At 45.2% G+C, this 25251-nt stretch overlaps 1 protein-coding gene across 5 annotated transcripts in view; it reads left to right on the top strand.

The window, feature by feature from the left end:
- LOC309547692 (uncharacterized protein) overlaps positions 1-25251 on the top strand; it is a 149967-nt gene that overhangs the window by 1588 nt on the left and 123128 nt on the right. Inside the window, exon 1 of one of the 5 annotated variants that reach the window (XM_082247617.1) lies at positions 24833-24845. The exons of 3 other annotated variants lie outside the window; for them this stretch is intronic. The gene's annotated coding sequence lies outside the window, so the exon portion shown is untranslated. Of the gene's footprint in view, positions 1-24832; positions 24846-24989; positions 25014-25251 lie in introns of those variants that run through there. One more of the 5 variants, XM_082247616.1, reaches the window with a different exon arrangement.

Below are 25251 nucleotides of genomic sequence, written 5' to 3'. Positions count from 1 at the left end.
GAGGCTGATGCAGGCCTTGGCAGTATTAAGGAGATGGTCGGAGTACAGATTTTTTATAGTGTTTGAGTGGGAATACGAGAACAGTGCAGTAGAAAAAAGGCCAGATCATCTGGGATGGGAAAGTCTGTCATCTTTTGGGAGATTCTCTGTACCTCCTTCCAAAGTTTTCGAAGTTTGGGGCAGTCCCAGAACATACGGAGTAACGTGCCCTGTTCCCTTTGACACCGCCAGCACTTATCTGAAGCTTCGGGAAAGAAGCGCTTAAGTCTAGTGGGAGTATAGTACCAGTGCATGAGTAACTTGTAGTTAGGAAAAAAAATGAGAAATATATGGTTGGAAGGACCAAACCATTATTTCACAAAAAATATGGACTTTTGGGGGCACATGGTAGAATGAACCAAAGCGACTCACAATTGATTTTATTACAAAGAAATTAAAATAGTGAAGAACAAAGAGGGGAAACAACATTTAAAAATAACCCAGACAGTTTGTTAGCCCACTATGTAACAAGTCAAGTATTTCCTTGTCAGTCTAAACCACTTGTTCTTTCGAACATAGTGGGCTAACAAACTGTCTGGGTTATTTTTAGATGTTGTTTCCCCTCTTTGTGTTGTATATGTCAATCGAGTGAGGATTGTCTTTGTTCTTCACTTTTTTCATTTTAATTTTGATTTCTTTGTAATAAAATTATATTTTTTTATCAATTGTGAGTCGCTTTGGTTCATTCTACCATGTGCCCCCGAAAGTCCATATTTTTTGTAAAATAATGGTTTGGTCCTTCCAACCATATATTTCTCATTTTTTTCCTCAATGTTATTATTTGGATGATGGCACTTGTTGGGTAGTTTCATTTCTTTTCTTATTAACTTGTAGTTAGCTTCCTGTATAGGGGTAAATATAGAGGATCGAAGCGCTAGGTGGATAATATTAATTTTTTGGGCTGAGGAGAATGTCCTATTCAGCTCGCGCTCTCATTTCAACAGGCCCAGGACTACAAAGTCCTCCGGGGAGGCGTGGAAAGGAGGGAGTACATCTGAGAGAGTGCGTTGGGAAGAGGGTCACCCCCCCAGAGTAAGTCTTTAAAAGACATGCAGGGCCTACCAAATAACGAGGGTGAGCCCAGGCCACATAGGAAATGCGTAAGCTGGAGCGCCTGCCAACGAGCAAGGGCAAAGGGTCCCCGAGGGTCTGTCAGGAGTGAGAGGGAGGGCCACGCATTGGAGAAAAGAAAATTTGAAGCCTGGAAGCAGCCCCTCTCCATTAGGTCCTGGAACCTACCCCTCTCGCATCCCGGGGGAAAGGCTGGGTTGCCCAGGATGGGGAACATGGGCGAGTGTGGAGGCAATAAGCCCCGTCTGGAGAGAGCAGCGGCACAAGTCCGGAGGGTAGGTCCAATAAATGGGTGCTGTTTTACTTTTCCAGGAGGGCCCGGAAGCATCACGGAGCTCTGGGGAGAAAGACCGGGAAGAGAGAGAGTTCCAGGTCGTCCATAGTTTTAATCGCTCATGTCTACACCAGTTCCCCCACCTGTTAAGTTGGGCTGCCTGGTAGTACCTCAGGGTAGAACGGACTACTTTCATTCAATCCAATCATAGCTACAGAAAAGCCTTTTTTTTTTTCTTTTTTTTTTTAGTAGTGGTGAGGGATTAGAACCCCTGTCAGGTTTTGAATGCTGTGTCCTCAATAGGTAGATTGTTCCTAATTTTTATGGGCAGCCTACTGACAGGAATGGTACTAACTGATTGGAGAAAAGCCAATGTGGCACTAATATTTAAAAAAGGGCCGAGATGTATCCCTGGAAACTTCAATAACATCAATAGTCTGCAATGCTATTGGAGGGGATAAGGGACTATATACAAGATTTTAGTAATGAAAACGGTATCATTAGTAGTAATCAGCATGGATTCATGAAGAATCCTTCTTGCCAGACCAATCTATTAACCTTCTATGAAGAAGTGAGCAGCCATCTAGATAAAGGAAAGCCTGTGGATGTGGTATATCTGAATTTTGGAAAGGCCTTTGACACCGTTCCCCACAAACGCTTACTGTAAAAACGAAGGTACATAGGTATGGACCATAGGGTGAGAACCTGAATCGAAAACTGGCTTCAGGGGTGAGTCGAAAGGGTGGTGATAAATGGGGGGTACTCAGAATGGTCTGGTGTGGAAAGTGGGTCCCCCCAACTTGGGAGTCGGGACCAATTCTGTTTAATTTATTCATAAACGATCTAGAGCAGGGATCCTCAAACTACGGCCTTCCAGCTGTTGCTATACATCCCATGAGGCATTGTAAAACTCTGACATTCTAGGACATGACTAGGCATGATGGCAATTGTAGCCCTGGCACAACTGGAGGGCCATAGTTTGAAGACCCCTGATCTAGAGGATGGGATAAACATCTCAATTCAGTATTTGCAGATGATACAAAGCTAATCAGGGCCATAACTTCTACACAGTATTTGGAAACCTTACAAGAAAACCTGAACAAAATAATGGGGTGGGGATCTACATGGCAATTGAGGTTTAATGTTGGAAAATGTAAGGTAATGCATTTGGGTGCCAGAAATACGAGCGCAAGTTACTCACTAGGAGAGGAACCTTTGGGGGAATCTAAGATGAAAAAGGACCTGGGGGTCCTAGTAGACGACACGCTTAGGAATAGCATGCAATGCCAAGCTGCTGCAAGCAAAGCCAACAGAATACTGGCATGTATAAAAACAAGCAGATTCACTTCAGAGATAAAACGATAATTCTCCCACTCTATAAGACTCTGGTCTGGCTGCATCTCGAGTATGCGGTCCAGTTCTGGGCACCGGTCCACAGGAAGGATGTGCTGGAACTGGAGTGAGTCCAGAGAAGGGCAACAAAGCTTATAAAGGGAATGCAGGATTTCAGCTATGAGGAAAGACTACAAGCATTGAACTTATTCTCTCTGGAGAAGAGACGCTTGAGAGGGGATATGATATCAATGTACAAATACCATACTGGCGACCCTAGCATAGGGAACAAACTTTTCGGCAAAAGGGAATATAAAAAGGACATTCGACCATTCACTAAAATTAGAAGAGAAATGGTTTAACCTTAAACTGTGTAAAGGGTTCTTTACCGTCAGAGCGGTAAGGATGTAGAATTCTCTTTCACAAGCAGTGGTATTAGCAGGGAACATTGATAGTTTCAAAATACTATTAGATGGGCACCTTTGACCACAACATTTATTCGTTATTTTTTTTTTTTTTAAAGAAACTTTACAATCACTTTAAAGGCTAAATCCACATTTTGGAATAAAAATGGTTGTAAGACTAGAAGTTTTTTTTTTTTACCTTAATGCTTTCTCTGCATTAAAATGTTACTGAACCCAGGACCCTGCATTCACTATATCTGGCCTCTCAGTACACAGAAAGAACATGAGAATGCAATTATTTTAGTAAATATAAACTGCTAAATATCTTTTCTCATAAGCAGCATATAGCAGTCTTGTGACTTCTTGAAGTGTCTGGTTAAAGCTTGTAGGAGGAGTTTTCATTCTCCCCCATTATTGTCCTATGAGGATTCAGGACCCCTGACCCTCTGTCTGGACAGTGCTGATTGGCACTGTGCTGATCACATGCACCCTTCCAAGAAAAAGCTCTCTAGCAATACCAAACTGAGCATGTGCAGAGTGACTCTAAATCATGGGTCTCCAACCTTTTGGCTTCTCTGAGCCACAATGAGTGTAGAGAAATTTTTTTCGGGCCGCATATAAAATATATACTATAGCTAATTTAACACAACTAGAGGATAATTACATGGAATCAGTATACAGAGGCTTACTTCTTCTGAGAGATAATAAAGGAACATTCTAACCACCATGACCACTTCAGTGATTTGAAGTGGCCATGGTGGTAGGAGTCAGAAACACTGCACATGCTCGACCCCCTCCCCTCCGAGGCAGCCTCTGCCTACCGTTAGTTGGAAGTTGCTGTGGCCATGCCCGACCTGACTTTCTTCCTCCCCAGCAAAAAAAAAAATAAATTGCCAGGGGGCAGTGGGCCTCATTGCCTGCGGTTCCTGGCCGCAGGTTGGACATGCCTGCTCTAAAGGCTTTGTTCTATTAGCAGATGGATTGGGGACTGTGAAAGAAGGGATCAGAGAAGACAGGATGAAACAGCCTTTTTTACACAATGCATATGATTAACCCCTTAGGTTCCACAGTGAGTATAACAAGCATGCTTTACTGCATATTCAGACTGATTTTACCATCGTGGGTTTAGTAACACTTTAAGGTAAAAACCCTTCTATGAACAGAATCCCTCCAAATTCTCCCTAAATACTTACCTAAGCCCGATCTCGATCCTGCTCTGTGTTCAAGAGCAGTGGCTAACTCTGCTCTCTCTCTCCTCACTGGGTATGGAGGCAGCAACGACAACCTGTAAGGAGAGAGCAAGGGTGGAGCCCAGCAACACTGTGTGTGCCTATAAACAAACACAGCGTGGCTCAGGATCCGGCCCGCATTAGTGTCTTCATAGCAAGCATCTTGCTATTGGGGCACTGAGCAGGGAGGAGGAGCCAGGAGCGCCGATAGTGGACCCCAAGAGAGGAGGAAACCATTGCACAGAGCAGGTAAGTATAACATGTATATTATTTAAAGAAAAAAACTACTTTCATAAACAGCTTTATTAAATACACCCATATTGATTAATAAAAATGTATTTAGAAAGTTTGAAAATCCCTAATCTACTTTGGGCTGAAATCCTCAGTGCTAACTGCCCCTCCTCAGTAAGCCCAATAGATTTGAATGAGGCATGCTCCAACCATCTTTGGCCTTGGAGAACAGTCATTTTTTAGTCCATGGGTCACCAAACTTTATAAACAAAAGGCCTGTTTACTGTCCTTCAGACTTAAGGGGGGCCAGACTGTGGCCAGCGGGAGTAGACAATGCTTCAGGCTTAGTGATTAGTGGGAGAAAAAAAAAATACACAGCGCCTGTGGTCAGTAGGAGTGGAAGGTAGGAAGGATAGTGCCCCATTGCTGGTGACAGTTGCAGGTATTAGGCCCCCTTGTTGGTGTCAGTGAAAGGATTGGTGCCTCATTGTTGGTGTCAGTGGGAGGAATAGCACCTTATATAAGGGGGAGAACAGTGCCCCAAGGGCCAGAAAAAGGCAAGCAAAGGGCTGCATCCGTCCCGCAGGCCGCAGTTTGGAGACCACTGTTCTAGTCAATAATGGCTTACTGCGCAGGCATAGCCAGCCAGACAACAATTTCGGCCTAGAGCTGGCTACTGCTGTTAGGCTGAGGTCATTTAGCAGTCAGGCGGGGGGGTTTCTAAATTAAATTAGGAAAACTAAGGTCGGTAGACTAGTGCACTTTCTAGAAGGAAGGACTTGTCTTTGGTACATCCCTTCTAAACACGTGTCACAAGGTTTCCCAACATGGATCCAGCACATTATAAAGTGCTAATATATTTCACATATTCAATTATATCATGTTTACAGTGCATATAACCCCCCCCCCCCCAAAGAAAAAAAAAGGAAACTGTTATTAGATTTTTCATAGACAAAGAAAACAGGAGCATAGCATGTACATAGAAAGAACATGTAACACATGTCCACATAGCACATCATTTGAAAACAGGATTGTACCAACCAATCATACATCATATGTCTGGTTATCACATGCCTAATAATCACATACACTGAATGTGCCCTCTTAGTGCCAACCTGTATTTTAGACTGTAAATCCAGTCAAGGGGACCAAAGTTTTTCAAATTTCTTCAGACATTCACAAGCCTCATATGTCAACTTCTATATGGAAATTATTTGGTTAGTAACTCCGAGCCATTCATTCAAGATGATAGGGACCTGTAAATTCGATTGAATTGCTATAAGTTTAACCACTTGCCGACCGCTCACTCGACCTCTACTGTGGCAAAGTGGTTAGTTCCCGTCCAGCGACGTAGACCTACGTCGCTGGACTCCTCCCCTTGTGGGCGTCGCACGCCGCCGGAGGTTCGCTCCTGCTGTATTCAGTCACATCGGGAGTCGGGGAATCGAGTTTGGAGATCCGCCCGCTTGTGTAAACAAACCGGGCGGATCTCCTAAGTGACATACAGCAGGACCTGCGATCTGTCCCTGTGTCACTCAGTCACCTCCCCCCACACACGCTAGTAAGCACCAGGCATACATTAACCCCTTCCCTGCCAGTGTCATTTTTACAGTAACAGTGCATATTTATAGCACTGATTACTGCAGTAATGTCACTGGTACCCCAAAAAGTGTCAAAAATGTCAGTCAAGGGTCCGATCTGTCCGCTGCAATGTCGCAGTCCCGCAAAAAAAAAAATCGCAGATCGCCGCATTACTCTTTAAAAAAAAAACACCAAAAATGACAGAAATCTTTCCCTTAGTTAGTAAACGCAATAACTTTTGCGCAAACCAATCAAAATACGCTTATTGTGATTTTTTTACCAAACATAGGTAGCAGAAAACAAATTGGCCAAAAATTAAAAAAAATTTAGATTTTTACATTTTTTTGGGGGGAATTTCATATAAAAAAAATGTGAAAATATTGTTATTTTTTCAAAATTTACGCTCTTTTTTTGATTATAGCACAAAAAGTAAAAATCACAAAGGTGATCAAATACCACCAAAAGAAAGTCCTGTTTGTGGGAAAAAAAGGACGTAAATTTTGTTTGGGTACGGCGTCGCACGACCGCGCAATTGTCAGTTAAAGTCGCACAGTGCCGAATCGCAAAAAGTGGCCTGGACGTAAGACAGCAAAATCCTCCGATGGTAAAGTGGTTAAAAAACAATCATTATACAGCTGCAAGAAGTATGTGGACCCTTTGGAATGATATGGATTTCTTCACAAATTGGTCATAAAATGTGATCTGATCATCATCTAAGTCACAACAATAGACAATCACCGTCTGCTTAAACTAATAACACACAAAGAATGAAATGTTGCCATGTTTTTATTGAACACACCATGTAAACATTTACAGTGCATGTGGAAAAAGTATGTGAACCCTTGGATTTAATAACTGGTTGAACCTCCTTTGGCAGCAATAACTTCAACCAAACATTTCCTGTAGTTGCAGATCAGATGTGCACAACGGTCAGGAGTAATTCTTGACCATTCCTCTTTACAGAACTGTTTCAGTTCAGCAATATTCTTGGGATGTCTGGTGTGAATCGCGCTTCTTGAGGTCATGCCACAGCATCTCAATCGGGTTGAGGTCAGGACTCTGACTGGGCCACTTCAGAAGGTGCATTTTCTTCTGTTTAAGCCATTCTGTTGTTGATTTACTTCTATGCTTTGGGTCATTGTCCTGTTGCAACACCCATCTTCTGTTGAGCTTCAACTGGTAGACAGATTGCCTTAAGTTCTCCTGCAAAATGTCTTGATAAACTTGGGAATTAATTTTTCCTTCGATGATAGCAATCTGTCCAGGCCCTGACACAGCAAAGCAGCCCCAAACCATGATGTCCCCACCACCATTCTTCACAGTTGAGATGAGGTTTTGATGTTGGTGTGCTGTGCCTCTTTTTTGCCACACATAGTGTTGTGTGTTTCTTCCAAACAACTCAACTTTGGTTTCATCTGTCCACAGAATATTTTGCCAGTACTGCTGTGGAACATCCAGGCGCTCTTGTGCTTCCTCTGTGGTATCCTTCCATGAAATCCATTCTTGTTTAGTGTTTTACGTATTGTAGATTCGCTAACAGGGATGTTAGCATTTGCCAGTGACTTTTGTAAGTCTTTAGCTGACACTCTAGGATTCTTCTTCACCTCATTGAGCAGTCTGCGCTGTGCTCTTGCAGTCATCTTTACAGGGCGGCCACTCCTAGGGAGAGTAGCAGCAGTGCTGAACTTTCTCCATTCATAGACAATTTGTCTTACCGTGGACTGATGAACAGCAAAGCTTTTGGAGATACTTTTATAACCCTTTCCAGCTTTATGCAAGTCAACAATTCTTAATCGTAGGTCTTCTGAGAGCTCTTTTGTGCGAGGCATCATTCACATCAGGCAATGCTTCTTGTGAAAAGCAAACCCAGAACTGGTGTGTGTTCTTTATAGGGCAGGGCAGCTGTAAGCAACACCTCCAATCTCAGCTCACTGTTTGGACTTCAGTTGGCTGACATCTCACTCCAATTAGCTCTTGGAGATGTCATTAATCTAGGGCAGTGATGGGGAACCTTGGCACCCCAGATGTTTTGGAACTACATTTCCCATGATGCTCATGCACTCTGCAGTGTAGTTGAACATCATGGGAAATGTAGTTCCAAAACATCTGGGGTGCCAAGGTTTGCCGTCACTGGTCTAGGGGTTCACATACTTTTTCCACCTGCACTGTCAGTGTTTACATGGTGTGTTCAATAAAAACATGGCAACATTTCATTATTTGTGTGTTATTAGTTTAAGCAGACTGTGATTGTCTGTTGTTGTGACTTAGATGATGATCAGATCACATTTTATGACCAATTTGTGCAGAAATCCATATCATTCCAAAGGGTTCACATACTTTTTCTTGCAGCTGTATATTCTATATTGCATCTCTAGATGTGGATTTAGATGTTTAGGCTATATATTGCAGTCTTTAAATGTAGTGCCTCCATTTATTTTTCTTTTATTTTGTTTTTTTACTTTCACTTGGTGATCCAGCTAGCAACACATTCCCTGGTGATAATGCTCAATAACTGTTTGTATCTATGGAGGAGCAGCATTGTTACTCTAAGGCTGGCCATACACACAGATTACTACGTGGAGGGTAAAAAGGGAATTGCTTCCAATGGGTTATATTCCAATAGTAGGGGGTAGGTGACAGACGTTGGGGTCTAGGTTTGGTACCTTTCTGATAACGACAATGGTAGAGTTACCGCAGGGAACATCTGGGTGATCGGAGAGGAGCGCCTGATGTCTAAAAAAGTCTCCCTTGATGATTTTGTAGTTTATTGAAGATAAAAGTAACAAGTAGATCCAACATGTTTCAGGGGGAATTGCATCCCCTTTCTTGGAGAATGCTTAGACTCTGAGAGGGTTAAATATATTTATATTTATATCAGCGGCTCTGCAATATGCTGGGGTTTGAGGCTGAGACTACAGGGCTCATCTACCCTCCAGTCATTTAGTTTTTTTGCATGATTTCTCAACCCCCCCCCCCCCACAGCACCCCCCCCCCCCCACACCTTCACACGCACCCTGATAGTCAGTTGGTCCCATCCATGGCATCTTCGCTGGTTCATGATGATAACGTTATCACAACGGTTTCCAATGAGACAGCAGACTCCTCTAGGGGAGTTGTTTGTCAGCAGAGGAAACATCAAAATGCAAATCGCAAACATATCTTTTACCTTTTGATGATAAATTACTAAAAACAGTTCTTGCCACTTTCATGAATTCATGAAGAACCCAAACAATTATCAGTTGCAGGAAGTTCTACACTTTTCCAGTTACTGATTCTCTTTAAGGGTCTCAAACAGAATAGAAACAGTTGGAAAAGAGGCTGTTTTTCCCTTCCATTCCCCCTTTCTGAAGATGATTCTAAACGGTGGGACTAATGTCTTAAAGTCAATGCGTCTTTATCACAGGTTTAACCACTTAAGCCCCAGGAGATTTTACCCCCTTCCTGACCAGAGCCTATTTTGCGATTCGGCACTGCGTGAATTTAACGGACAATTGCGCGGTCGTGCGACGCTGTACCTAAACGAATTTGACGTCCTTTTTTTCCCACAAACAGAGCTTTCTTTTGCGATTTTTTGATCATGCGCTATAAACAAAAAAAAGAGCGTAAATTTTGCAAAAATAACAATATTTTTCACATTTTTTATATGAAATTCCCGAAAAAAAAATGTAAAAATCAAAATTTTTAAACATTTTTGGCCAATTTGTTTTCTGCTACATATGTTTGGTAAAAAAAAATCGCAAAAAGCGTATTTTGATTTGTTTGCGCAAAAGTTATCGCGTTTACTAACTAAAGGGAAAGATTTTTGTAATTTTTGTCTTTTTTTTTAACGCGTAATGGCGGCGATCTGCGATTTTTTTTGCGGTACTGCGACATTGCGGCGGACAGATCGGACCCTTGACTGACATTTTTGACACTTTTGGGGTTACCAGTGACATTTCTACAGTAATCAGTGCTATACATATGCACTGTTACTGTAAAATTACACTGGCAGTAAAGGGGTTAACTTTTTTTGAGAGGGAGGGGTTATGTGTGTCCCTAGGGGCGTGATTCTAACTGTGATTGGCTGTGGCTTGAGGTGTAGGAACAATGATCAACGGTCCTACATAGTAGAACCGTATGATCACTATTCCTACACAGGGGAGAATGACAGGCGGCTTGTTTACATCAGCCGCCTGCCTTTCTCCCTCTGCACCGACGATCGCCGAGTGACGCGCGGGCGGGGGGGGGGGTCTGTGACCGCGCAGGAGCGCGCCTCCAGGGGGCGCGCGCTCGCTCCCTAGACCCTCACAGGCTAGCGACGTAGTACTACGCTCTGCCTGTGAGGGGCTGACTGCCGACGTAAATAGTCGTGCGGCAGTCGGTAAGTGGTTAAGGGATATTTACTTAAGTAGCAGCCGCTGATGGTATGCCTTCCTTTAAGAGAGCTGTTCCGCGAATGCACATGCATGTGGGAGTGATGTCATCGGGGCTTCTGTGTCTCAGCAAATGAGGAGGCAGAGGCTCGGGAGAGGTGCTGCTTTCGTTCACATCGCTGGATCGGGATCAGGATGGGCCCTGGGTAAGTATGGGGGGGGGGGGGGGGCTGAGTGGGTGCTGCACACTGAAGTTTTATTCCTTCTTCTGCATGAAGGTAAAAATCCTCCACCCTCTACAACCAATGTAGGGTAAGTCTGTCATAATGTGCTAGTGTGCAATGCATTGTTGATAAATGTAAAGTTATGCACTTGGGAGCTAAGAATATGCATGTATCATTTATACTAGCGGGAGTACAACTAGGGGTATAAATGGTGGAGAAAGGATCTTGGTGTTCTGATAGATCATAAGCTTAATAATATCATGCAATGCCAAGTTGTTGTTTACAAAACGAGCAGTCCTTTCTTGTATTACAAGAGGTATTGACTCCAGAGAGAAGGACATCTTTTTACCCTTGTACAATCATTAGTAAGACCTCATCTGGAGTATGAAGTTCAGTTTTGGGCACCAGTTCACAAAAAGGATATTGGGGAACTGGAGAAAGTGCAGAGAAGGGCAAACAAGCAGATAAGAGGCATGGAGGAGCTCAGCTATGAGGAAAGATTAGAGCAACTGAATTTATTATCTTCTGAGAAGAGGAGATTAAGGGGGGATATGACCAACATGTATAAATACATAAGTGGTCGATATAGTGAACTTGGTGTTGAGTTATTCGCTTTAAAGTGATTGTAAAGTCTTGTTTTTTGTTTTTTTTCTAATAACAAACCTGTTATACTTACCTGCTCTGTGCAGTTGGTTTTGCACAGAATGGCCCAGGACCTCCTCTTCTCGGGTTCCTCTTTTGTGCTCCTGGCCCCTCCCTCCCGTTGAGTGCCCCCAAAGCCTAGCAGTATGTTATGGGGGCACCCAAGCCAAGTCACAGCTCCACATATCCATTCAGACACGGAGCCGCGACCTGACCCTGCCCCCTCTCTCTCCTGATTGGCTGACTGACTTTGACAGCAGCGGGAGCCAATCGCGCCTCGCTGCTATCTCAGCCAATGAGGAAAGGAGTCCTGGGCAGCTAAGAAATTCCTGCAACATCGCTGGATAGAGATAGGCTCAGGTAAGTATTAGGGGGGCTGAGGGGGGCTGCTGCACACAGAAGGTTTTTTTTATCTTAATGCATAGAATGCATTAAGATAAAAAAAAACTTCTGCCTTTACATACCCTTTAGAGTCATCACACAGGACATGGGGTCACTCTTTACACCTAGAGGAGAGAAGATTTAATCTCCAAATACGGAAAGGCTTCTTTACAGTAAGAGCTGTCAAAATGTGGAATATGCTCCTTTAAGAGCTGGTTCTGTAAAATGAAAACTCACATGGATCATGTTTAATGAAAAGATTTTGAGTGGTTTATGAGATAAACAATCCATTTTCGACAAAATATGGTCCTCTTGGCTTGCCTTTTTGCAGGTCCCGGATGAATGAATCTAATCGTACGAATAAGTTGATACAGGATACCCAGACTAATCCTCTTCTCTTCTTCTTTTTTTTAATCTCTCTTACTGTCTCCTTAAATCCTGCCAGCCTTGGCATCACGCTGTATTAGCTTTCTTTACCCTTATTTAGGTTATTGATGTTTACATCTGGGGGGCCCAGAGTTACGGCGCATGCGCGGAGGGCTTTATGAGGCCGGGGAACCGGCATCTCTCCTCACTTCCCTCGCAGAGAGGGAACTGGAGAGACTGAAGGACTGCGCTGCCTGGAACCACCCTGGAAACCCAGTACCCACCAAAAATGTAAGTTACAAGAGTGGAACCACCATCCACCTAATATACAAGTATGCCTTTCAGAAGTCTCAAACTCAAATAAAACTCTGCACAAATCATGGAATAATCAACCTGCCTTTTACACTTACCAATATATTACCATTTTTAGTACCCTGATTCAAAGAAGGGAACCCCAGAAGATCCTCTCCTTTTGGAGCACCATTGTGACTGCCACTTTGCAGCACAAATCTGTGAGTCCCCCAAATTTATTTATTTTTACTCCATGTATACTTACAATCGACCAATTTAATAAAATAATCCATCTATATATACTATCTACAGGCCGCATCCATTGGTTCCTGTTGTGATTAAGGGACAAAAGGAAGCACACATGAACAGGCAAACAAATGTATGTATATTCATATGACTACTTAATACCACTGGCATATTGTTTGAATGACTGTGGTAACTATAGCTAATAATTGATTTATTATTTGCTACCCTTACAGACTTGGTGATAAATCCTTGAAAAAAGCTATAAGATAGCCTAAACGCGTCGGATACCCATTGGGGATCTCTGTGAATACCTTTGCAAGCCCTCAAGCATGGAAAAACAGAGACAACATCCCTATTAAGTCACCATATTTACACCTGTCACGGAATTTTCCGAAACCTTTCTCTTCACCTATTCACCTTTGGGTCTATAACCCAACACATACCAACACAGTACCTATATGTGTTGTTTGGAAATCTATGTTTAAACGTATTATTCAATAAAATATCTTTAATTTTATGTATAAACCTTGTACATGATCATTTGCCCACAAAGTCCAATCCCCTTGGCTTGAGGCACCAAATCAACGCCTTGTTATACATTAAGGGACGGAGGCAACCCATATTGTTCTAGCTATCTAGAGATCAACCCCCGCCCCCCCCCTTCTGTGGGACCGTTACAATGCTTGGTAATGAGTGGAACTTCGGGAACCGTGTTCACTGGATGTGGGCTTTCCAACCTGGTGGGCCTACTTCCAGTGATTATGTTTTGGGATAGTCTCGACCTTAAAGTCTTGGGCTTTATTGTCCCATATTATGATTCAAGGGATGATCGTATGGATGACCACCTCTTAGTGAGTAGAATATTCTTGTTGTTCTATATCCATTTTATAACACAAAACTTGTTAATCCTGTTCACGTCCGTTGGTGGCCAGATGCTCACCTGTGATCTTAGAGAAGAGCTAACCCAATTGCCAAGATTTTTCTGTCGTTCTGTTTCCCCTCACTTATGTACCATTTCTAATTGTCTACACAGAGCATGAAAGGATTGTTCACTGCTCCTTTTACTTTTATTATTTTCAAAATATTAATACAAACGATTGAACCCGAATGTCAAATGCTGGATTTCCTCATACCTCTACTGGGTACAGTAAAACAGTCTATTATGGTGGAGAAGAGACTCTAACCTGTCACGGGGCAAGTACAAGGCCAGATTAACGTAGGGGCTATTGGAGCTGCAGCTCCAGGCCCCCACCTTAATATAGGCCCAGTAGGGGCCGAATGACTATTCAGCTCAGGGCCAGTAGGGGGCCACATAAGAGGCTCCCGGAACCTCCTGCAGCAGGGGAAATATGACAGTTGGGGGTAATTACAAGCACCGATCTCCCTCTTTGACTCTCCATGAAGGAGTTGAAAGCTGCTTCTCCTCCTTTCCCTCCCAGGGCTTTCAGCTGCTTTCTTTGTGAGCCATAGAGGGAGATCAGTGTTTATAATTGCTCCCCCCCCCCCCGCACCATTCACCCCAGACTGTCCACCAGTTTCCCCCTGCTCTCTGGGTACTGATCCTTACCGATCACTGACTGTGTCCATTCATACCTGAAGCCCTGAACCACCAAAATCTTCAGTACCAGGCCCATGATGTTCTTAATCCAGCCCTGGGCGAGTACATCCTCTCTGCATCCCAACAACAATTATAACTGATACGAGTTAGTGGGGGGTGGGGAGCCCAGACAAATCAGTTGCTTAAGGGGAAAGTAGGCCGCAAGTTCCTCAAACTGCTTTCAGCCACAGGGAAAGTCCTAACAGTATTTATTCCTCAAAATTGCTCATGAGTCTTTTCAGACAACAGCAGTATTGTGCATAAACAAACAGGGAGGCATCTGATCAATTCAGCTGATGTCCATTGTGGAGGACATTCTTCTATTTACAGAGGATCATCTCATCTCCCTATATACAGTACACCTAAAAGGGAAATTCGATTTCTTTGCAGAGCGCGTAAGCTGGAAGGAACTAAAACAGTTGGAGTGGGAATTGGAGAATTAAATGAGAATATATGAAAAGAACAATATGTATTATACATTTATTCTGAAAAATATAAATGCTCTATAAAGTGCTAAAGAATTTGCTAGTACAATATAAACTAACCTATTTGTGTACTGTTTACAAACTGACTTGCAGTAGCCAGTAAAAGATGCAAACATAGAACATTCTACTTAACCACTTAAGCCCCGGAGGATTTGGCTGCCAAAAGACCAGGCCCTATTTTGCGATTCGGCACTGCGTGACTTTAACGGACAATTGCGCGGTCGTGCCACGCTGTACCCTAATGAAATTGACGTCCCTTTTCCCCCACAAACAGAGCTTTCTTTTGGTGGTATTTGATCATCTCTGCGATTTCTACTTTTTGCGCTATAAACAAAAAAAGAGCAACAATTTTGAAAAAATAACAATATTTTTCACATTTTTTTTATATGAAATTCCCCCCCAAAAAAATGTAAAAATCAATTTTTTTTATCATTTTAGGCCAATTTGTTTTCTGCTACATACTTTTGGTAAAAAAAATCGTAATAAGCGTATTTTGATTGTAGTTTTTGGTGTTTTTTTTTTTAACGAGTAATGGCGGCGATCTGCAATTTTTTTTTGCGGGACTGCAACATTGCGGCAGACAGATCGGACCCTTGACTGACATTTTTGACACTTTTGGGGGTACCAGTGACATTACTACAGTAATCAGTGCTATGTGCTATAAATATGCACTGTTAGTGTAAAAATGACACTGGCAGGGAAGGGGTTAATTTTTATTGGTGATCAAGGGGTTAATGTATTCCTGGTGCTTACTGACGTGTGTGGGGGGAGGTGAACTAGCTGAACCCTAAAGTATGCTGAACCCTGCAATCTGACCCTGCCTGTCACTTAGGAGATCCGCCCGCTTTGTTTACACAAGCGGGCGGATCTCCACACTCGATCCCCGACGATTGGGGAAGAGCGGCGGTGATCACCGCCGCTCCTCCCCTGGCCCGACTCCCGCTGTGACTGAATACAGCGGGATCGAGCCTCCAGTGGCGCGCACGCGCCACTGAGAGAGGGGAATGTCTGGCGACGTAGGTCTACGTCGCCAGACGTTATCGAGCCACTTTGCCGCAGTAGAGCTCTAGTGAGCAGCGGTAAAGTGGTTAAAATCCAACTGTATTTATTAAAAGTAAACCACTCACAACTCAGGCACTGGAGCAGCGGGCTGTTTGGGTATTACAATCTCTCTCTCGTGGCTGTGATCTGATGCCGATGGACAGACTCCCCCCCTATACACGTTACGTCAGGCATTGACTTCCTCAGCAGGGGTGGAGCCGGGCTGTCGCACCTCAGATTAAATTATGATGGCTAAATTCACCTTTTTTAACATGCTACATGTTACACCCATATTCGGGCTTTAACATGTGTAGCGCCCTTCCAACCTCCAGAGGCCTGGTGGTGACCCCCCAGAGACAGAGAGGGCCGACATTCCTTCTCAGGGTGCAGGTTACTAGGCATTGTAGGTGGTGTGCAAGGTAGAAAGATTGACGCCAGTCACTTTTATGCTTGAATTATTATTAATTCATTCAATTATGAATTGCTTATTAGTCAAAAACTGCAGCAGACGTGCAGATTGGCAGACTCCTTAGACAAAAGTGTAGAAAAAGTAGACAGCAGTACAGGAAAAGAGCCTTTAAGATGGAACCAGCAATCTGTACTTTGTAGAATAAGCTGTCTCCTATAGCAACACAATTCAACTCACAGAAGGTGAAGGAACTCTCTGGATGATTCCATCTTGATGCTTTCCCAAGCTCTCCATTAATCCCCGATCCATGCAAGAGTGACCTCGGGTACTTCATCTCAGGTCCCCATCGTTTCATCTTGTGCTTCTAGGTGGTGAGCAGGCTCTCCCTTGCAGAGCCTGAAGCACATGGCTAGGCCTCAGGCTTCAGGCCTACCCAGCAGCAGCTGTTCCTCACACAGGGTCTGGGTGGAAAAGGACACAGATCATCTGACTTCCTCCAAATAAATACTTTCTCCCAGCATGATCAGAGACCAGTAGGATTGTCTGAGAAGAGTATACATATCCTTAAAGCGGAGTTCCACCCAAAAGTGGAATTTCTGTTTAAGTGCTCCTGACCCCCTGACTGGCCACATTTGGCATGTCATTTATCTTTGGGGGGGGGGGGGGGTACCTAGTTTTGACAGGTACATAGTTGCCAACATTTGAAAAAAATTTCCAGGGACACTTTGCAGCACAGCTATTAATTTCTTACCACACCCACCTCCCTGAAGCTCCGCCCACTCCACATAATTAATCTCCGCCTACTTATCAGATTATAGGGTCTACTCAATAAAGAGAGAATTACAGGAAATTGAAAAGGGAATTTCAAACTTAAGGCCAAAGTAGCAGAGTTGGAATAATTCTCCCATTCAGCTGCACTACTTCTGCCTAAAGTTTAAAATTCTCATCACAATTCCCTGTAATTCTAAAGTGTGAAATGTGCTCAGGTGTGACCATAGAAAAAATGTAATATGTAAATATAAATAAAGTGCAAGGGACAATGTAAATTACCCGGGACAGGCTCCTATTTGCCGGGACTGTCCTGGCAAAAACAGGACAGTTGGCAAGTATGCAGGTACCTGCTCCCACTTCCGCTTGGGCCGCAAGCAGAAGTTTTCCTCTCCCTCTCCCTCCCTGCAATCTTCTGGGACACGTCACAGATCTCAGAAGACTGCCCAGCCACTAAGAAAGAGCAACGTGACTCGTGCATGGCTGTGAAGCCGCAAGCTGTCACAGCCAGGTGCCCACACTTGTGATGCCGGTGCCGCAGGGAGAAGAGGGAGAGATCCGAGGCTCCCACTGGCCGCATACCTGGATCATGGGACAGGTGAGTGTGTGTTTATTAAAAGTCACTAGCTAGACTTTTTGTAGCTACTGACTTTTAATAAACACAAAAACGGGTGGAACTCCACTTTAACCACTTCTTCCACCCTCGGCGGCCGTCACTTCCGGTTTGCAATGATTCCTGGGAGCTGAACGTCATCGCTCCCAGGAATCAATGCGACGGCACCGGCCCCTCTCGTCACTTCCGGTGCGACGCCGCATTCCCTGCTAAACAGCTTCTGGGCATGCCCAGAAGCTGTGGAGGAATACAGCCCCGCACCGGAAGTGACAAGAGGGGCCGGTGCAGGCGCATTCTGGGAGAAGAAGACACGGAAGAGGACGCATAAGAGGATTGCGCTGGCTTCAGCTGCCCACAACAGAGATGGCAACGCTGGGGAAGAAATTTTAAAAGTCAGTATTTCTTCTTGCAGGTAAGTGCGAACCGGGACAGATCAGAGGCTAGCCATTGTGGAATGTACTAGCCCTGACTGTCCCGGGGGTATGTTCATTGAAATTTTTTTTTTGTGGCCGGAACTCCGCTTTAACGGACAATAAAATTGATGTCCTTTTTTCCCCCACAAATAGAGCTTTCTTTTGGTGGTATGGTGGTATTTGATCACCTCTGCGGTTTATTATTTTTGCGCTATAAACAAAAAAAAAACAATTTTCACTTTCTGCTATATAACATCAAAATCAAAATTTTTTAACATTTTAGGCCAATTTGGTTTCTGCTACATATTTTTGTTAAAAAATAAAATTGCAACAAGCAAATTTTTTGATTGGTGTGCGCAAAAGTTATCGTGTCTACTAACTACGGGAAAGATTTATGTCATTTTTATTGTTTTTTTTTTACTAGCATTGGCAGTGATCTGCGATTTTTAGCGGGACTGCAACATTGTGGCGGACAGATCGGACCCCTAACTGACATTTTTGACACTTTTGGGGGGACCAGTGACATTACTACAGTAATCAGTGTTAAAAATATGCACTGTTACTGTAATAATGACACTGGCAGGGAAGGGGTTAACACTGATCAAGGGGTTAAATGTGAGCCTAGGGGATTGATTCTAACTGTATGGGGGTTGGGCTTTTGAAAGGATCAGAGACCTGTGATCCTATATAGAAGGATCACAGGGGCTCTGTGATCATTCCAGAGAGAAGAACGATCAGCTGTGTTTACAATAGCTGACCATTCTTCTCTCTCATCGGGGAGCGATGGCAGGTGGTAGGCGGCAATCGGAGCCCCCTGCCCCGTGTATCAGAGTCCCCGCTGACGAGTGGGGGCGGGAGCGTGCCACCGGCGGCTCACCCCCTAGCTGCAGGCGCGCGACTGACATATACCTACATCGGTTCACGCAGGAGGGGCTGCCTGCTGCAGTAAAACTGCGGCGGGCGGTCCGGAAGCTGTTAACTTAGACGCACTGTAATTCTTCACACAAATGCCAAAGGTAGCCGTGCCAACTATTGACAAAAGGGAGAAACCACAGCTAAACCAGGCTTAGGAAGAAAATCCAATGATCACAAAGACTACAGATTAGCCAGGCTAGCTACCACCTAGCACAGCTAAATTTATTAGCAGTTCTGTTTAGGACAAGGGTGCTACACACGTAACATGTTAGGCTGCATTCACATGTCAGCGCATTGATCGCGGGCAGAATCGCAGCGATTCCGCCCGCGATCCGGAAATCATTGCAAATCGCGGGACACCTGTGCATTGCCCGTGATTTGCAATAGCACCCCAAACGCTGTGCGATGTTGCCGCGATTTCTGCATGCCGAATCGCGGTAACATTGCTCAAAAAAAAATTGCGGGACGCATTACGCCCAAAAAAGTACAGGAGCTTCTTTGGAGCGTAATGCGTCTCGCGATTTTTTTTGCGCGATGTTACCGCGATTCGGCAGGCGGAAATCGCGGCAACATCGCACAGCGTTTGGGGTGCTATTGCAAATCACGGGCAACGCACAGGCGTCCCGCGATTTGCAATGACTTCCGGATCGCAGGCGGAATCGCGGCGATTCTGCCCGCGATCAATACCGCTGACATGTGAATGCAGCCTTATAAATGCACCAGCCCCTGCTGTGTGGGGCTCCACATACCCGGCTTGTCACTTTTTTACAGCGCTCTGTGAATGGAAAGTTACAAGGTCTGGCAGCCTTTGCGACTGTCGGCTTGTAGTTTTCAGCGCTGTGGTAGTTCATTCATTCTTCCTGTCAGCATGTATCAGCTTCCTGGAACGAGGAAGCAGATACACTGACAGGTCTGCAGGAGACCTCCATGGCATCAGCGATCTGCTGATCACTGGTGCAATGCTTTACAGGCTCCAAAAACAAAAAATAATACATGCACATTTTTTACCTGCAAAAAAATGTGCATTTATTCTTTTTTTCTGAAAAGGTGATCTTATCCTTTAAAACAACATATATCCTCCCAGCCCCTTCTGAAAAGTGTTCTCTCTTTCGTATTGATTATCCGAGAGGCTGCAAGGGCTGTCTATGCTTTGAAAATGAAAGCTAGACGCTGATTGGTTGTCAGATTCTGTTTTTTTTATAAACTCATCCTATGGATTTTTCTTTGTTCATGCATCTTGGAAAATGTAATAAAGAGAAGTTCCAGCCACCTGTCAAAAAAAAAAAAGTCAGCAGCTACAAAAACTGTGGCAACACCCCCCCCCCCTCAAAAAGTGCAAGAGGAGCGGGGGACAAGGCCTTAAGAGCCAGTTCACATATATGCAATGACAGACATCTCATGTGATTCGCTGCGCACTGCTCTGCAAATCACATGCCTGTGTCTGTGCGATGCAAATTCAGCCATACAAATTGTATGGCTGAATTCTCACTCACACAGGACCCTTTTTGGGTCCGCACCAGAATCGTATTATATGGCTGTTCACACCATGTGATCCGATTCATGTCCGAACTGACAGTTCGCATTACGATATGTGAACTGATCTGGGGGTGTCGTTAACTTTGTATTGACACCCCCAGCGATTCGCATATGGCAGTGGGATCCTGCAGTGGACCGGGACTATAGCGGCTCTTCAGTCATTTTGTCATCTTTCCATCTATTAAATCCTTTGCCCATTTAAGTAAATACCTTATACAGCCAACTTCCTCTTTCTTGTCTGGTAAAAAGCCTAGGCTAATGACACCATGCACAGCTCTCGTGAGAGTTTGCCAGCAAGGGAGGAGGAATGAGTCAAAGGAGGGCCAACAGTAGCAAAGCTCTGTGTGTCTGTGTATATCCAGGAAGTAAACAGGCAGCAGCTTCAGTTGCCCACAGTGAAAATGGCTGCAGCCAAACTTAAAGCGGAGTTCCGGTGTAACGTTAAAAAACCATACCTCGTTAGAATTCCATACCCTCGTCACTTCCGGTCTGAAACAGCTGAGCGGCGCAGCAGTGCGCATGCTCAGAGCCCCGGATACGTCATTGCACAGCACAGAAGTTCACAAGTACGCATGCTCGGAGGGAATGAAATTATTACGGAGTGAGTGTAATGTTATACTTGCGGCGGTTACATTAAAACAGTTCGGCGGCAACATGGGGCATCTCCTCTCCTATCCCTGACACTTCCCTCATCTCGGCTAATAAATATAAAAGCGGCGGCGGGTGTATGAAATGTAAATGACGGAGATGTCGGCTCCGTGATCCGCTTTTATATTTATTAGCCGAGATGAGGGAAGTGACAGGGATAGGAGCGGAGATGACTCATAGTGCAGAGGAGCTGTTTTAATGTAACGGCGGCAAGTGTAACATTATATACACTACTGTGAGAAATCCATACCCTCCGTAGGTGCACCGGAAGTGACGGGGTATGTTTTTCTCACGGGTATGGTTTTTTCACGGAACACCGGCCTCAAAATCGATTTTGGGCCATCCGCTTGCTAAGGGGAACCTGAAAAAGAAATGGATACTTACCTTATTATAGAAGAAAATATACTCACCTTCCTTCCACTTCCTCCCTCTGCGGCCGCGGCCCGCGCAGTCACTTCCGGTTTGCGATGATTCCTGGGAGCTGAACGTCATCGCTTCCAGGAATCAATGGGCCTACACTGGCCCCGCTCGTCACTTCCGGTGCAGGCGCGGCATTCACTGCTAAACAGCTTCTGGGCATGCCCAGAAGCTGTGCAGGCATGCCGCGCCTGCACCGGAAGTGACGAGCGGGGCCGGTGCAGTGCATTGTGGGACTCTGAGGTCACGGAAGAGGACACGAAAAGGGACGCTGCGGCTTCAGCTTCCCACACCTGAGATGGCAGCGCTGGAGAAGAAATTTTCAAGGTAAGTATTTCTTCTTACAGGTAAGTGCGACCCGGGACAGTACAGAGGCTATCCATTATGAAATGTACTAGCCCTGACTGTCCCGGGGGTATTTTTAGCTCAAATTGACCCCCGAGGCAGGAACTCCGCTTTAATTTGCGGGAGATTTCTGCAGCATATTTGGCAAGTACTGAATCACAGTATATATAAAAAAAATATGCAAAGTGGTTGGAGGGAAACTTCAGAGTGGCAAATATGTTTTTATTGCACATGATGTGTGGGCAGACTGCAGTTACTCCTTAACCACTTAAGCCCCAGCCCTATTTCGGACACTTTTTGTTCACAAGTTAAAATCAGTATTGCAATATGCAGTGACAGGTACACTTTATGGAGGGATTGAGGGTCTAAAAGACCCTAGACCCCTCCACTACACTTCCCTGTATGCAAAACGCCGAAAACGGCGTTTTTGCATACAGCCGTTTTTCAAATTTGCCGCCTTTTGCAGCACAGTAACCCGGAAGTGACGTCATGGACGCCGCCTCCGGGTTACGTCATCGGAGACCCGATCAAAGCCGTTTCCGGCATTGATCGGGACTCCATCCAGCCGGCGGACGTGCCGGCTGGGTGCTCGGGGCTCCCGGTGGGACGGGAGCCCCGGTAAAAGCCACGGAAGGCGGCGGGAGGGGGGGGACATTCCCTCCCACCCCCCGGGTAACGATCAAGCGGCTCCCGAGCCGCATTGGTCGGTACCGACGGAAAGCCAACCGTCGGCTCTAAACCACAGTACCGGGATGATGCCTCCAGCTAGAGGCATCATCCCGGTACACTACCGCAAAGTTTACCGACGTATCCATACGTTAGTATGTGGTAAGTGGTTAAAGCAGATCTTCCCATTTTGGGTAGAGTTCCGCTTAAAGCGGAGTTCCACTAAAAAGTGGAACTTCCACTTATCTGTCTCCCCCCCCTCCGGTGCCACATTTGGCACCTTTCGGGGGGAGTGTGTACCTGTTTTTGACAGGTACCCTGTCCCCACTGCCGTTGGATCTCCCCGCGGCGAGTTACGTCAGCAGTCCAGCCCCCCTCCTCCTTCTTCCTCTGCTTTCTGTCCAGTAACCGAGCGCAGCGCTCTTCGCGCATGCACAGTAGCTTCCCTGGTGGGTTCCCTTACCGGCAATGGTGGCGGCAGCATCCGACAGAAACATCGGCTGCGGTGTCGACATCGCTGGATTCCAGGATGGGTAAGTGTCCTAATATTAAAAGTCAGCAGCTACCGTGTATGTAGCTGCTGACTTTTCATTTTTGGAGGGGGAGGCTGGAACACCACTTTAACCACTTGCCGACTGCCGCATGACTATTTACGTCGGCAGTCAGCCCCTCACAGGCAGAGCGACTTAGGGCTACGTTGCTAGCCTGTAAGGGTTTTGGGAGCGAGTGCGCGCCGCCGGATGCGCGCTCCCGCTCGGTCACGGACCCCCCCCCTCGCATGTGCCCGGAGGACCCGATGTCCGCCGGGCACTCGCGATCGTCCGTGACAGCGGGAGAAAGGCAGGCGGCTAATGTAAACAAAGCCGCCTGTCATTCTCCCCTGTGTAAGAATAGTGATCATACGGTTCTACTATGTAGGACGGTTGATCACTGTTCTTACACATCAAGCCACAGCCAATCACAGTTAGAAACACGCCCCTAGGGACACACTTAACCCCTCTCTCTCAAAAAAAGTTAACCTCTTCACTGCCAGTGTAATTTTTACAGTAACAGTGCATATGTATAGCACTGATTACTGTAGTAATGTCACTGGTAACCCCAAAAGTGTCAAAAATGTCGGTCAAGGGTCCGATCTGTCCGCCACAATGTCGCAGTCCCGCAAAAAGAATTGCAGATCGCCGCCATTACGCGTTAAAAAAAAAACAACAAAAATGACAAAAATCTTTCCCTTAGTAAACACAATAACTTTTGCGCAAACCAATCAAAATATGCTTTTTGCGATTTTTTTTACCAAACGTGGTAAAAAAAAAATTGGCCTAAAATGTTAAAAAATTTTGATTTTTACATTTTTTTTCAGGAATTTCATATAAAAAAATGTGAAAAATATTGTTATTTTTGCAAAATTTACGCTCTTTTTTATAGCGCATGATCAAAAAGCCGCACAGTAGTATACCGCTTTTTTTTTTACTTTTAACTACAGGTAAGCCTATAATAAGGCTTACCTGTAGTTACAATTAATATCTCCTAAACCTGCACGGTTTAGGAGATATTTGCAGTGCATGCAGCTGCTGACGAGTGCGGCGCATGCGCTCTGAAGGTCCGGCGGACCTTCCGAGTTCCTTGCCGGGAATTGCTGGAAAATTACTCCTGCGCGCATGCGCGGGAGTGACGTCATCGCTGCTCGGCCACTCACAGCGCCGGAGCTGCGAAACCCGGAAGAGACGCTGTGGGATCATGTGAGCTCCCACAGCGGTGTCCGTGTCGGGCTTCGTTCTAAGGTAAGTAATTCATAACGAGCTAGTATGAGATGCATACTAGCTCATTATGCCTTTGTCTTGCAGGGTTTTTTTTGTCATTAGTGTTTACTACCGCTTTAAGCAACAAAGCTTTGCATTTGCAGGGGGGGGGGGGGGGTGAAGAAAATCCTGTCAGCAGACCAAGCAGTTGTCTTTATTTGCTCCTATCTACCTTCTCTTGGCATTTAGTGCTGGGGACACATTCCTATGGGCAGAGCTGGTCCCAGTGTTTTATGTGTGTGGTGAGCAGTATGAACCATAGCAGTGTGTGTAGAGGCAGGAAGGAGCTGTGCTGGGGAGGGGTCTTAGATAAGCAGCTGGCCTTGGATGGGAGGCAGTGAGGAATGTGAGAGTGGCCTTTCAGCTGTTCACATCCAGCTCTCATGTTCAGGTGGGTGCATTTCGTAGCCTGTAGCGGCCAGTGGGATTATTGTGCTGCCAAGGAAGGGTAAAGCAAAGCAAAGCCTGCGGGTTGGTGCTGAAGGTCCCATACAGGCAGTGATATAACGGACTGAGCGCCGTGTACTGCAGAGGTGAGTGTGCGCTGTGCTAGACCCGGGGAGGATGTGGGGGGAGGGCCCCTTGTAATACATCACAGGAAGGACGAGCTGTGTACACAAGGGGAGACAGACCATTCCATAACAGCCTGAGAGAGAGAGGAAGGAAAGGAGGAACACAGCTAAGGACTGGCCTGCTCCTAGGTAGGCACATGGCCTCCTCATTGTACATTTCTAGGGCGAATGTTTAACCTTTGTGGAATTGGTGGAGCTAGACAGGCGTACTTCCTAGGAGCACAAGGCTCCAACATCCTGAAACTAGCTCCAACTTCCACCTAGGATCTCTTATTCATTAGATCTCACAGAAGATTTCATATCACTCCCATCCTATACACATCTGCAACACTTCCTAATGCCAGAGCTTTACTTCTCACTCCTAGAA

This window comes from Pelophylax lessonae, assembly GCF_965119305.1.
Source record: "Pelophylax lessonae genome assembly, chromosome: 2".
Lineage (NCBI taxonomy): Eukaryota > Metazoa > Chordata > Amphibia > Anura > Ranidae > Pelophylax > Pelophylax lessonae.
The sequence above is the reverse complement of the archived record's forward strand: the minus strand, read 5'-3'. Positions and strand labels throughout refer to the sequence as shown.